This window comes from Oryctolagus cuniculus, chromosome 11 (assembly GCF_964237555.1).
Source record: "Oryctolagus cuniculus chromosome 11, mOryCun1.1, whole genome shotgun sequence".
Taxonomy (NCBI): Eukaryota; Metazoa; Chordata; class Mammalia; order Lagomorpha; family Leporidae; genus Oryctolagus; species Oryctolagus cuniculus.
This window is the reverse complement of record NC_091442.1, coordinates 71,787,920-71,802,079: the sequence shown is the minus strand read 5'-3', so window position 1 is coordinate 71,802,079 and position 14,160 is coordinate 71,787,920.

Genomic DNA, 14,160 nt, shown 5'->3' with positions numbered 1-14,160 from the left:
AGCCAAGACAGCGTTTCTAGAGGACTGAGGCCTGATGGTATCTAGCCTCTGCACTCAAAGCTTTTTTTTTTTTTTGTGGGGGCAGGCAGGGAGAGCCCAGTCCAATCATGGCATCCCAATGTTCAGCTGGTTTTCTACTTTAGACTGGTTGTATATATTTTATTATTATAAAACAGTGTTTTACAGTTACAAACAAAGGTCATGAGAACAACTTTCCTAACTCCTTTTCCATAGTGACTGGCCTCCCAGTTTTATGTCAGAATGGAATAGGTCACTTTTTTTAAAAAGATTCATTTATTTAGGTGAAAGGCAGAGTTACAGAGAGGCAAAAGCAGAGAGAGAGAAAGAGGTTTTCCAGTTGGTGGTTCACTCTCCAGATGGCTGCAATGGCCAGGCTAGGTAGATCCAAATACAGGAACCAGGAGCTTCTTCCAGGTCTCCCACATGGGCAAAAAGACCCGAGGACTTGGGCCATCTTCCACTGCTTTCCCAGGCCATAGCAGAGAGCTGGATCAGAAGTGCAGCAGTCAGGACCCGAACCAGTGCCCATATGGGATGCCGGCACTGCAGGCTGCGGCTTTCCTTGCTACACCGCTGCACTGGCCCCCAAAGAGGTCATTTTAAGGCAATAGGATTTTATTCAACTACGTGTTACCTTTTAAAATACCCATCTGAGGAGGCTTTGCACATCTTTTTTGGCTTCTAAGTAATTTTTTTAAAGATTTTATTAATTTATTCTATCGGTTAGTGTTAGCAGGTACTAGACTTGCTTATGTGCTCCCTTTGACTCTTAGTCCTTTCATTATGATCAATTGTGAACTGAAATTGATCACTTGGACTAGTGAGATGGCATTGGTACATGCCACCTTGATGGGATTAAATTGGAGTACCCTGGTATGTTTCTAACTCTACCATTTGGGGCAAGTCAGCTTGAGCATGTCCCAAATTATACATCTCTTCCCTCTCTTATTCCTACTCTTGTGTTTAACAGGGATCACATTTCAGTTAAATTTCAACACTTAAGAATAACTGTGTATTAATTACAGAATTAAACCAGTCATATTAAGTAGAACAGACAAAAAAACTACTAAGAGGGATAATGTATTAAGTTGTTCATTAACAGTCAGGGCTATGCTGATCAAGTCACCGTTTCCCATAGTGTCCATTCCACTTCAACAGGTTTCCTTTTTGGTGTTCAGTCAGTTGTCACCAATCAGGGAGAACATATGGTATTTATTTCAGAAGCAGAGTTACAGACAGTGAGAGGGAGAGAGAGAGAAAGGTCTTCCTTCCGTTGCTTCACTCCCTAAGTAGCCGCAATGGCTGGAGCTGTGCCAATCCAAAGCCAGGAGCCAGTTGCCTCTTCCAAGTCTCCCACGTGGGTGCAGGGGCCCAAGCACTTGGACCATCTTCTACTGCTTTCCCAGGCCACAGCAGAGAGCAAGATTGGAAGTGGAGCAGCTGGGACCAGAACCGGTGCCCATATGGGATGCCGGTGCCACAGGTGGAGGATTAACCTACTGTGCCATGGTGCCAGCCCCAGCTTGTAAGCAATTTATTTTTAAATTATAAGTTTTGCAGGCTGGTGCCACAGAACACTAGGCTAGTCCTCCGCTTGCGGCGCCGGCACCCCTGGTTCTAGTCCCGGTTGCTCCTCTTCCAGTCCAGCTCTCTGCTGTGGCCAGGGAAGGCAGTGGAGGATGGTCCAAGTGCTTGGGTCCTGCACCCGCATGGGAGACCAGGAGGAAGAACCTGGCTCCTGGCTTCGGATTGGCACAGCGCCGGCCGTAGTGGCCATTTGGGGGTGAACCAACGGAAGGAAGACCTTTTTTTTCTCTCTCTCTCTCTCACTGTCTAACTCTGCCTGTCAAAAAAAAAAAAAAAAAAAAGATTTATAATGATTTGATTACTCAAAATAGCATATTGGAAATCAGAGCACATCAACAGACAAAAGAAAGTTTAGTTTTTTGACTATCAGTACTGAAGCCATCTTTATAAGTATCTGACATCCAACCATGTCTCATGTCGAAAGAAGAGTAATCTCACATGTTTCACTTCCAGGCTTAGTTCCTAGTTTTCAAATTTTAGGAAGTGTAATATAATTTACTTCAAATCCCATTACACTTAGTGTTTAAATTGCAACAGCAGCAGATTTCACATGGAACAAGGGCACAGCTTTTAGCTTTTAGCCACATACAGAAATTATATACCACATTCAGTACAGTAGAGTACACTATATTAACAAGCGCAAGGAGTTTAGTAAACTTAATGCATTGTTGCTGTATCTTTCCCTCTAAACTGAACCAGTTGAGCTTCTGAGCAGACAGATTGCTGCTATGGAGAGTAAGACTGCTGTGGGGGCTCAGGGAAGGGACATGAAGGTTGCTGGGGTCCTGGGTGATACACTGGAGGAAACAGCACGTTATACCTGCTGTGGGTGAAAAGATTATAGTCCATGGGCATGGAAGTTTGGCAACATCCAGGATATCCTGGATGCAGTGGATGCTGGGCCTGTGGAGGAGGGGCTGAGCCAGGGGTTTCCGCAAGAGCTGGTGCAAGATCACAGTTCCCACAGGAGCCAGAGCAATAGCTATTTTGAAAGAGGGTGCCAAGTTTTACAATGAGCTACTGCTGAAATCCTGGTCAAGTTCCAAAACAAATGCAATCATACAGTATTTGCATGGAAGACAGGAAGAGGATTTTGCAACAAAGCATTGCCTGAGAACCTAGCGCTCCTTCAGTCCCTACACTTGCCTATCAGTGTTCTCCAGCAGGAGGACATGCCAGCTCCCCGACCCCAGCACCAAGAAACATGCTGCCTCCTAAGCCCAGGCCCCGGCCTCTACCACCTGTGCTTGCAGCAAGTAGTGCTCCTTCTGCACATTTTTAAAAGCGATGCAATCAGCACTCCAGAGAAACTGTCCTTCCAGATCAACCTATGAAGACAGATTCTGAGCCACACAAGAATATCTTCACTTTGTAGCTATCCTTATTTTTCATCAGCGACAGTCTCTTTCTCTTTGGCCTTTACAGACTGTCAGTATTGGCTATGACTGCTGGACCCTGTCCAAAAACCAAGTATAACTCTATGTATTAGGTCAGGCCTAATTTTGAAACACTGAGACAGATTTTTCTGGACACAAAGAGACAAAAAAGGAGCTAAAAGAGTTCATCTCTAGTCTCTTATATATTCTTCTAAACTCAAGGGCAAAGAACATCCAGTTATTACCTAAGCTGGTTTCAGCCTCTGACAATGAGATTCGCTCTTCTTTTCAAATGTTTGGAGAGTTATAGTCAAATTTCTTAAAGTGGAATAAACAAATATTTGGAAACTGAGAGCATAATATGTAACTATTTAAAGAGGTGTTTTTAGTCCCTTTAACTCTGAGAACATAGGGCCTCTAAAAGGTGTGAACACCATAGAAGAGAAACACCCACTAGACTTATCTGAGTGGCGGCACTGAGCTATTACCCTATTGATTAGCTTAGTTTGGTGTGGGTGATGTGCACATCTGGAGCAACCCTGAGCTACCCTTTGTTCTTTGTTGAAACATTTCTTCTTTATTCTCAGAAATATTCTCCCTAATGTTAATCAGTAACCTTTTCAATAGCTGCTTTCCAACTCTCCTTGTCCCTGAAGATGAAGAAAACAATCCTCAACCAGTAAGAAATTTATTCTTCCCCCTTTACCTAAGTCCCATCTTTTTAGGCCAAGCCAATGTGTGCTCACTGTGTGATCCATGAATCATAAATTCTTGCAAGAACTGACCATTCAGAACACTTCCCAAGTCTCGTTGAAAGTCACTGGGCTTCTGCCCCGAATACACCTTAAATGTGTCCTTTTACAGATCTTGCTTATTTCCATCAACAGTATTTTGGTGCCCAATGTGGGACCCAGAGAAGACTCAGGACCCCTGGAGGTCCAGATTAGCACTTGGTACCAACATGGGACGCTGCGCCCCTCTGACCTAAGCTTCTCCCCTGGGTGGAATGCTAACTACTCCTGGGCCTCCAGACATCCCTTCTGGTCATTGATGTCCTGGGTTTATTCCTGGCCCATTTTCCCCTTTTTGTTTTTGTCCTTCTTGCTCAGAGCATTTTTCAGTACCTTAAGTCACACATGTAAGAGGCCTCTCCTTCTTGATCCTACCTATTGGCTATTTCAAAAACTAAACAACAAGGAGATCAACTTCTTTCTGGTGTGCATGGAAATATTTGAGTAAATAAAAACATTTTATTAAAGGTGATTTAAGTCTTACATTTCCAAAATGGGAAATGTTTAATATTGTGAAATTAGTTTTTCTTTGGTAAACATTGGAAAGGCACTTGGGATGACTGCACCCCATGTGGGCATGCCCAGTCTGCGTCCCAGCTACTCCATGCTTCTTATTTAAATCCAGCTTCTTGCTAATGCCCCTGGGAGGCAGTGGATGACAGCTCCAGTACTTGGGTCCCAGGTGCCCATGTGGGATACCTGGATGGAATTCCTGGCTTAATTCTGGCCTAACCTTGGTTGTTATAGGCGTTTGGAGAATGAACCAACAGATGGAAGATCTTTTTCTCCCTCTTGAACCCCACCCAGCAATTTGCCTTTCAAATAAATAAATCTTTTCTTAAAAAATTAGAAAGGGTAGACTCTTGAACATAATCTATAGAATAAGAAAGCTATTTTGACTGGTACTTTGAAGCGTAAAAAAAAGAGGATGATAAATTCATCTCAATACATGAAGCAAGTAAGAAAATTTTTGGACTGTCACAGAACTTAAAAGGGCCACTGGAGCTGCAACAGGAAAACCAACCATATTGAATCTGCACACCCACTTGTTCTACATGCAGTTCCTCCCTGTCCTTCCTCCCCCTAGTTTCCTAATACACTGGATCTCAACTTTCCTCACCTCCCCACAGCTGAACCTTTGCCTGTAATTAATCAAAGGAAGGAAACCCTACATGAAGGGACAAATCTTGTAACTGCATCTTTTAGAACCAAACCCACTGGATGTGGGGAACTACATACTACGTATGTTCCCTGGACAAAAAGAGTTAAAAGCCTTAGTCTCAGGATTACATGATCCAATGCAAGACATACTATGATCTACAAAAGAATTTAAAATTACTTCTCAAAGTAATTACTCTCAAGAAGTCTTGACATAGGCCCCTGCCCTAGGACAAGCCTGTTAGTTATGGTAGCCAACAGTTATGATGTGGACAGGCCGGTAGCTAGGGAATGAGAAGCTGAGGACTGCACACGTGAGCAGCTCAAACCCCGTCTCCTTTTGTGAGTGACACTTGGCAGGCTGGAAGTATCAGCGTGACTGCAGGTTCAGTACACCCATTCCCCATCATGCACTGGAGCCTCACTTCCCATGGTGCATAAGCTGCCATGACGCCTTCCTAGAGAAAGCAGTGTGTGCTCCAGCCCTGCATGGAGACACCATGATACTTCTGAGGTCCCCAACAAAGTAACATCAAAGCTAGTGGTGTTCAAGTCCCATCCAGCACCACCACCATTGAATACTGCCCTACCCTGGGCACCATCCCCTAGCCTATAAAAGGATGACCTGCTGGTGGGGGCAGCAGCCCTACCCTCCTCCTAGAGGTTGCCCGGACTCACACCTGAGCATGTGCTATCTCTTGCTAAATCTTGGAAAAAAAAAAAAAAGAATGGCTTGGCGTGAAGAAACGTTAACGATACAAACTAAGACAATAACAGTACTAGACACCTCTAATGAGGTCACAGGGTTGCAGCCATTTGGGGAGTGAACCAATGGAAGGAAGACCTTTCTCTCTGTCTGTCCCTCTCACTGTCTGTAACTCTACTTCTCAAATAAGTAAATAAAATCTTAAAAAAAAAAAGAAAAAAGCAGTGATGTTTCTTGCAACCATTTTTGGTAGAGCCAATTTATACCCACTACAGCACAGTATCTTGACTTGCTTGGTCTGAGTAGCATAAGACTGCAGAGTGGACAACGAGAGGGCTCCTAGGATCCCTAGGGCTTAACTCTTGTCCTGAAAATGGCTCTGTGTTCCCATGAATGGGGTCACCATCAACCCCACAGGCAGTCCCAGCTATTCTGATTTTCAGTGACTCAGACTGTTGGGACAGTCCCCTCTGCTTTCATAATTCTGTTTCACTGTAATTTACAGCACTACTACTTTGGTGTCTTTGCTGCTGCTGCTGTTGTTCCTGCATTTCTATTTTCTCTATTGGTGTTCAATAATTACCGTCTGTTTGTGCCACTGGGAGAGAAACATGAAACGCTGTAAAAAAAATGCCTCAGAAAACCACTGACGGAGGCAAACAGTGCTCACATTCAGGGAAGGAAGCGGTGCATGTGTTTTTGTCAAAGGGTCCAAGTCCTCACTTGCCTGTGAAGCAGCACTACCCCCTGATGCTGTTGGGGACCTTAGAAGCCCAGTCAGGCCAGCTGCACCTGACTCCTTACTCAGCTCATGCTGCCCTGCCGGGTTTGGCTCGTGGGTGCACAGGACCTAGACTTGTCTCACTGCAGCAGCATGGATGCTGGGACTGGGGACGGACAACACCCTCAGGCTGAAAGCTGAAGGTGAAGCCAGGTGGTGCTGCTGCCTTTGCCTGGCTGTGTCCTGGCTGGGAACAGAACCAGCCCCCCAAGCAGCCGCTTCCTGCAAGGGCAGCAGCCTGGCGGAGGGTCGGAGTGGTTTCTTGTAGGGACCTTCCTTGCCTCAGGAGCAGGGCTTGGCCCCTGAGGTGCACTGGTCACCAGGAAAAAATGCAAATGATTTGAGTGTGTTTAATCCAGACCAGTGCATTTTCTTTCCAAGGATGAGTGATCACTTTCTGTTCTTTTAGTGCTCAACATCTTCATAATTTATGTTCTTGCTCATTGCAAAACAGATCAACCAAGGTAGATTATTTTCCTGAGTTCTCTGATGCCATCAAAACTCCAAAAATCATATATATAAATGTGTGTGTGCATGTAGTTTATTTTCATCTATTTGAAAGAGTAAGACATAAACACACATACACGCAGAGACCATCCATCCTCTGGTTCATTTCCCCAAATTCCTGCAACATTCAGGATTGGGCCAGGTCTCACATGTGGGTGGCAGGGACCTAGATACTTGAGTCATTGTCTGCTGCTTCCCAGGATGCATAAGTTGAACTGTCACTCAATATGGAATGCAGCTCAACCCACTGCACCACCATGCTCACCTCAAACACTCACCTAACTTTGATTTATGCTATGGTCTTGCTGTTGTTGAATTTTGAGCCAAATTACTAGTTAATGCTGGGAGGAACTAATGCTATTCAACATACCCAAAGGACCGAGAACAGGAATTATTGCTGACATAGTGCCAATACTCTGCTAAAATAGCCTCTACCAAGAGCCACAAGCTCCTGAGCTTGAAACCCACCACCTGCTCATTTAGCCTGACACACACTCTAGCTAGTAAGACCCAGCTGTGCACGTTCCCTCCAGCCACTGAGGAAAACACACTGTTCCTGGTGTTTGTTGTGCACTTGCTCTCTCCTCTGCCTTGTCTCCTGTTTCTTCAGTCTGCATGCTCTTCTCTCATCTACTCTGCCTAGGGAAACCCTGCCAATTCTATAAAGTTCAACTAAATTCCATCAGGATCAATTATTCTTTCATTTTAAAATTTTTTTATTTTATTTTATTTTAATTTGACAGGTGGAGTCACAGACATTGAGAGAGACAGAGAGAAAGGTTTTCCTTCCGTTGGTTCACCCCCCAAAGGGCCGCTACAGCTGGCGCTGCGCCGATCTGAAGCCAGGAGGCAGGTGCTTCCTCCTGGTCTCCCATGCGGGTGCAGGGGCCCAAGCACTTGGGCCATCCTCCACTGCCTTCCCAGGCCATAGCAGAGAGCTGGACTGGAAGAGGAGCAACCGGAACTAGAACCTGGTGCCCATCCTTTTTATTTTAAACAGCATTTTCTGGAAGTCTCATATAGTTGGTTACCTAATTCCCTCTCTTACTAGACTTGAAGATCTTTTTATGTATCTCCCTTTCCCATGACACCTAACCCTGTACTTGGCACATGGTAGGTCTCTAATAAGCACTTATCAGAGTGACTACCATGGCTGAATTGGAGGTGTAAGGAAATGTAAGCTGTGGATAACACTCTATCTCACAACTGCAATCATAGGTCTTATTTTCATCATCAGAGCACAAATCCCCTAACAGGGAGGACTCAGTGTTTCGCCAATCCTGACTTCATTCACTTCTCAACAAAAACTAAGCACTGACTAGACCATTCTGTGCCAGGTGCAGGGGGTTCTAAGACATCAGAGGGAGCAAGGAAGACGGGGCAGTCCTGGATGAGAGTCAGGCCCATTTAAGTAGTTGAAAAGTTAGTGCAAAGAAAACCAGAGGCCTGGAGGGCGTTGAGGGTAGGTGGGCAGTGTCCTAGATGGAGGCAGGATGAGCAAAGGCAGGGAGCACGGGGAGTGGGCCTCACCTGGAGAAGTCACTGAAGGTAGTTTTGAAAGAGAACACTTCTGTAAAGTTAAGACTCGTGGAGGTGTGCTTGAAGTGTAGACACAGTTTAGCAAAAGCTACCGTGACTTCACAGCTCCTGTGTTTCTTTCCGCATGTCTTTTATTGTGGTTGTCTTTGCCAGGTGTCAAGCTGAGTGAGAAACACTGATTGACAGTATTCTTTAGAGCTGTTTTTACTGTCTGCTAAGCAAACACCAGAACTTAGGCCGTTAGAGGAACTATGAAGATCTCATCCTTGCCCACAGAGAATTTATGGCATAGTAAGCCATGCTGATTGACAGCACATAATTTTAAGTGTGACAGGCATGACAGACTGGAGAATGCAGTGGTATGGGAGAACTCAGCAGAGAGAAACTTGTGTAGAAGTTTCCAGCTGAGACTTGAATGAATGAGCTATGGTTCTCCAAATAAGAGTAAGGAAACTGGGGGAGAGAGAGGCTGAAACAGCAGGTTTGAAAACTCAGAGGCCACGAGGCAGGAAGAGTCGATGTAGACACTGAAAGAACAGCTAGGATGTCTGGTGAAAAAAAAAAAAAATAGTGGCCGGCGCCGCGGCTCACTAGGCTAATCCTCCGCCTAGCGGCGCCGGCACACGGGGTTCTAATCCCAGTCGGGGCGCCGGATTCTGTCCCGGCTGCCCCTCTTCCAGGCCAGCTCTCTGCTGTGGCCCGGGAGTGCAGTGGAGGATGGCCCAGGTGCTTGGGCCCTGCACCCCATGGGAGACCAGGAAAAGCACCTGGCTCCTGGCTCCTGCCATCGGATCAGCGCGGTGCGCCGGCCGCGGCGGCCATTGGAGGGTGAACCAACGGCAAAAGAAGACCTTTCTCTCTGTCTCTCTCTCTCACTGTCCACTCTGCCTGTCAAAAAAAAAAAAAAAAAAAAAAAAAGGCAAAGAAAACGAGGGGATGGGTAGGGCCAGACCCTGATGCTTGGGAGCTTTAGGATGGAGACAAAGGGAGACTATTCCTGAATATTTAAATTGAAAAGTAACAGGATCAAATCTTAAAAAAAAAAAAAAAAAAAAAAAACAAAACCCTAAATGGGATGCAGGAAGAGCTGCTGGAGACCTGAGAATCCAGATGGCAGGGGAAGGTGGGAAGTGGTAAGAACCAAGAGGCATCAGGAAATACTCAGGAGGCTAAAAAAGCTCAGACGTGGTGTCTACCCAGACTATTTGGAGGTAAAGAAAAAAGGAAAAAGAAATGATACTAGTTTTTATTTCTCAAATGCTGACAGTATGAGAGTTGCTGAATAAACATTACCTCTGACTCTTATAGTGGCCTTCCATTTAAGCATTATTTCCATTTTATAGATGAGTAATATGTATCCCAGAGGTGTAAAGTCATTTGCCCCAGGAAATAAGTCGTAGCGCTGGGACCTGGATTCAGGTCAGTTCTAGCCTCTTTTCAATCGACTACACCACCAGGGAAGGACTGAAGTAGGAAGGGAATAAATTCTCACCAGCACACTCGAACTTCTTTGCCTCCCCCTTGCCTGACTGCAGTTCCTGATGTCGTTGTGCAAACCCATTTTACAAGTTTACTTCGAAAGTGTGAGTTTTGTCTCCGAGGTTTGTCTAACACCAGGCAGTGCTGTTGAACACCTAGAGGCTACTTTAAAATTAATTTCCTAGAGGTTGAACACATGTCAAAATAATTCTGGAGGCCTTTCCATTTCTTCAACACTCTTGTTTCTGTAATCTTTAGGAATCCAGGGCCAAAGCAACTACAACTTTGGCTGGATTTCACTTCCCATTTTCCACCTTATAAATAAACACTTTCCTTCCCACTTTGCTCAAGTTACAAAATGCTTTTCTTCATTTGCACAATAACTGAACATTCAGCATTGAGAAATTATAATGAAATTGTTAACTGTTTTTTCAAATATGTGATGACATGCAGCCTGGTTTGCAAAGACATGCATATGTTCCCATTTTGTTCCTCTCCCCAGAAGAACATTCTGATTTCATTTCTGTATTAAGTGTGATCTTTGGGTTTAGGTTCCATACTTTGACTCATGTCAGTGCAACCAGATTTTCATGAAATTCCCTCTCACTAAGCCAGACATCTAGAATTAAACCCATAAATGAGCTCTGGTACCACTGTAAAATGTTGGAGGAAGAGGGAAGAATTGTCACCAAGAAAGGGGAGTGGGCTCATAAACTGGGTTGTATTTTTCCCTCCCTTGACAAACAAGCATTTTATTGTAACTCTTAGAAGCCAATAAGATAAAATGCTTACTGTATTGTTAACAATTTATATGTACATTAAATTGAAAATGATGCTGTTCCCTCTTTTGGCATCACTCTAAGTTATTCTGGATGCAGCTACATTATTTAAAAAAAAAAAAATGGCGGGGGGACCAGCACTATGGCATAGTAGGCTAAGCCTCCACCTGTAATGCCAGCATCCCATGTGGGTGCTGGTTTGCGTCCTGGCTGCTCCTCTTCTGATCGAGCTCTCTGTTAATGGCCTAGGAAAGCATGCAAGATGGCACAAGTGCTTTGGAGACCTGGAAGAAGCTCCTGGCTTGGGATCCATCCAGCTCTGGCCATTGCAGCCATTTGGGGAGTCAACCAGCAGATGGTTGACTGTCTCTCCCTGTCTGTAACTCTGCCTCTCAAATAAATACATAAATCTTAAAAAAAAAAAAAAAAAGATTTACCTCATTTATTTGAAAAGCAGAATTACAAGAGAAGAGAGATGGAAAGGATCTTCCATGTGCTGGCTCACTCCCCAAATGGCGGCAACGGCCAGGGATGGGCCAGGCCAAAGCCAGGAGCTCCATTTGGCCTCCCATATGGGTGGCAAGAGCCAAGCACTTGAACCATCTTTTGCTGCTTTCCCAGGTGCATTAGCCAGAAGCTGGGTCAGAAGCAGAGCAGCTGGGATTCCAACTATCACTCACATGGGAAGCTGGCATTGCAGACAGTAGCTTAACCTGCTGCAACACAGCGCTGGCCTCGGCAGCTACACTACTTTACTCTTCAGTCCTCCGGTGCCGTGGCTCACTAGGCTAATCCTCCACCTTGCGGCGCCGGCACACCGGGTTCTAGTTCTGGTCGGGTCGCCGGAATCTGTCCCGGTTGCCCCTTTTCCAGGCCAGCTCTCTGCTGTGGCCCGGGAGTGCAGTGGAGGATGGCCCAAGTGCTTGGGCCCTGCACCCGCATGGGAGACCAGGAGAAGCACCTGGCTCCTGATCCACTTCCAGCTAGGACAGTGGGACCATGGAGGGCCTCGGATGTTCTGGTCTGTTGCTCCTGCCTCCAGAGAGTGCTACAAACCTGAGGTGCCACACACTTCAGGAGGCATCGCTCCCAGCTTTTTCCTTCTCTTCCCAATTTCTTTGTTCACTCTCCCTGAGTAAACCACTTCACCCCTGGGACAGTGAACGAATGGATGCAGACTTGTGCATCCAGTGCTGTGCATCCAGGCCAGGGCTGTGGAATGGTGGGTTAACGCCCTGGCCTGAAGTGCTGGCATCCCATATGGGCACCAGTTCTGCCCTGTGGCTGGGTGTCCCTGGCATGCATTCCATCACACTAACCCATGTGTGGCCACGAACTGTCGATGAAAACTTGGCCAATTTCTCTTTGTCCATCTATTATTTCTTTCTCCTGCTATTTCGTGAGTGATGAGAACAGCTGTGAGGCAATTCTCTCCCAGAAAGGGCTCATTACTGTCCAGAGTTTGTGGTTCCTTTCTTCCTAGGTTTCTTCGCATCTTCAGCTCTCTTGTGTCTTCCAGATTGGTGGTTTCTATCATAATCCAGCATTTGTCAATCCCATTCTCACATCAGCAGCTCCTGGAAGATTTTTCTCTTATCTTTTTGAGTGAGTAATCCAGGCCTTGGTTTCTCTCAACCATAGCGACATCCTAGTGGACCTTACCTGGGAAAGGCTCAGCGCCATTAGGAGGGAGACCTTCCAGATTCTGCTGTGGCAGGGGCAGAATTAGGAAGTAGTAGCATGGAGGGGTCTAGCTTTTTGGGGGGTGAACCAGAGGATGGAATACATCTCTCTTTCTTTTGGTAATTTTGCTTCTGAATAAAATGAATCTTTTAAAAAAAGGATTAAATTTAGTGAAGAAGTCATGTTGAAAGCTGATACAGACTAAAATCTATGCCTCTTGTTCCAAACAGCAAGCTTTCAATGCAAAGGAAAAGTTCTTCAAGAAATTAAAGATGCCATCCCAGTGAACACAGGAATGATAAGAAAGCATCATACTTATGAAAGCATACTGCTGATATGAAGAAAGTCTTAGTGGTCTAGACAGACAATCAGTCCAACCACAACATTCCTTAAAGTCAAAGCTTATTCCAGAGCAAGGCTTGGACTGTCCTTAATTTCATGGGGACTGAGACAGGTGGGGGTAGCTGCAGAAGAAAAGTCTGAAGTTAGCAGAGCTTGAATCATGAGGTTTAAGAAAAGATACCATCTCACAACTTCAAAGTGCAAAGTGAAGCAGCAAGTGCTGATGTACCACAGGCAGCAGGTTATGCACAAGATCTTGCTAAGATCCCTGATGGCAGCGGTTGCTTTAAACAGATCTCAGTGTTGATGAAACAGCCTTCTACTGGAAGAAGATGCCACCTAGGACTTTCATGGCTGGAGAGAAGTCAGACCTGGCTTGGAGGCTCCCAAGGACAGACTGACTCTCTTGTTAGGGGCTAAAGCAGTTGGTGACTTTAGCTTAAAGTCAATGTTCACCTACCATTACAGATGTCATAGAGTCCTTAAGAATTACAGTAACTCTATTCTCATGCTATACAAATGGAACAACACAGCCTGTATGACAGCACATTTACTTACAGAGGTGAGGAACCTTTTGACCGCCAGGGACAATTTGCATATTTATAACATTAGTCGTGGGCCATATAAAATTATCAACTTGAAAATTAGTGTGCTTGGGGTCCAGCACTGTGGCGTAGTGGTTAAGGCTGCCGCCTGCAGGGCTGGCATCCCACATAGGCACCGGTTGGATTCCCGGCTGCTCCACTTCCCATTCAGCTCTCTGCTATGGCCTGGGAAAGCAGTGGAGGGTGGCCCAAGCCCTTGAGCCCCTGCACCCACGTCAGAGACCCGAAAGAGGCTCATGGCTCCTGGCTTCAGATTGGCACAGCTCCAGCCATTGTAGCCGACTAGGGAGTGAACCAGAGGATGGAGGACGCTCTCTCTCTTTCTCTCCCTCTCATTCTCTCTCTGTGTGTAATTCTGACTTTCAAGTAAATAAATAAATCTTTAAAATTAGCCTGCTCAGATTTATTGAATTTTGAGTTACACCTGTGGTTGCTTTGGGAGACACAGTCCAAATGATTTCTCAGGCCTTATACATTCTGTGGGCTACACATCCCCCGCCCCTGGTATACAACATGGATGCCTGAATATTTTAACTCTACTGTTGGGACTTATTGCTGAGAAAAAAAAACATTCCTTCCAAAATATTACTAGTCCTTGATAATGTACCTGGTTACTTAAGAATTGTTATAGATGTATAACAAGATCAATATTGTTTTCATGGTTGTTAATACAACACCCATTCTGTAGTCCACGGGTCAAAGAGTAAGTTTGACTTTCAATCTGATGATTAAAACCTTAATGAGGAGTTGCTTCTTATGAATGAGCAAAAAAGTCGTTTCTTGAAATGGAATCTACTGGTGTAGAT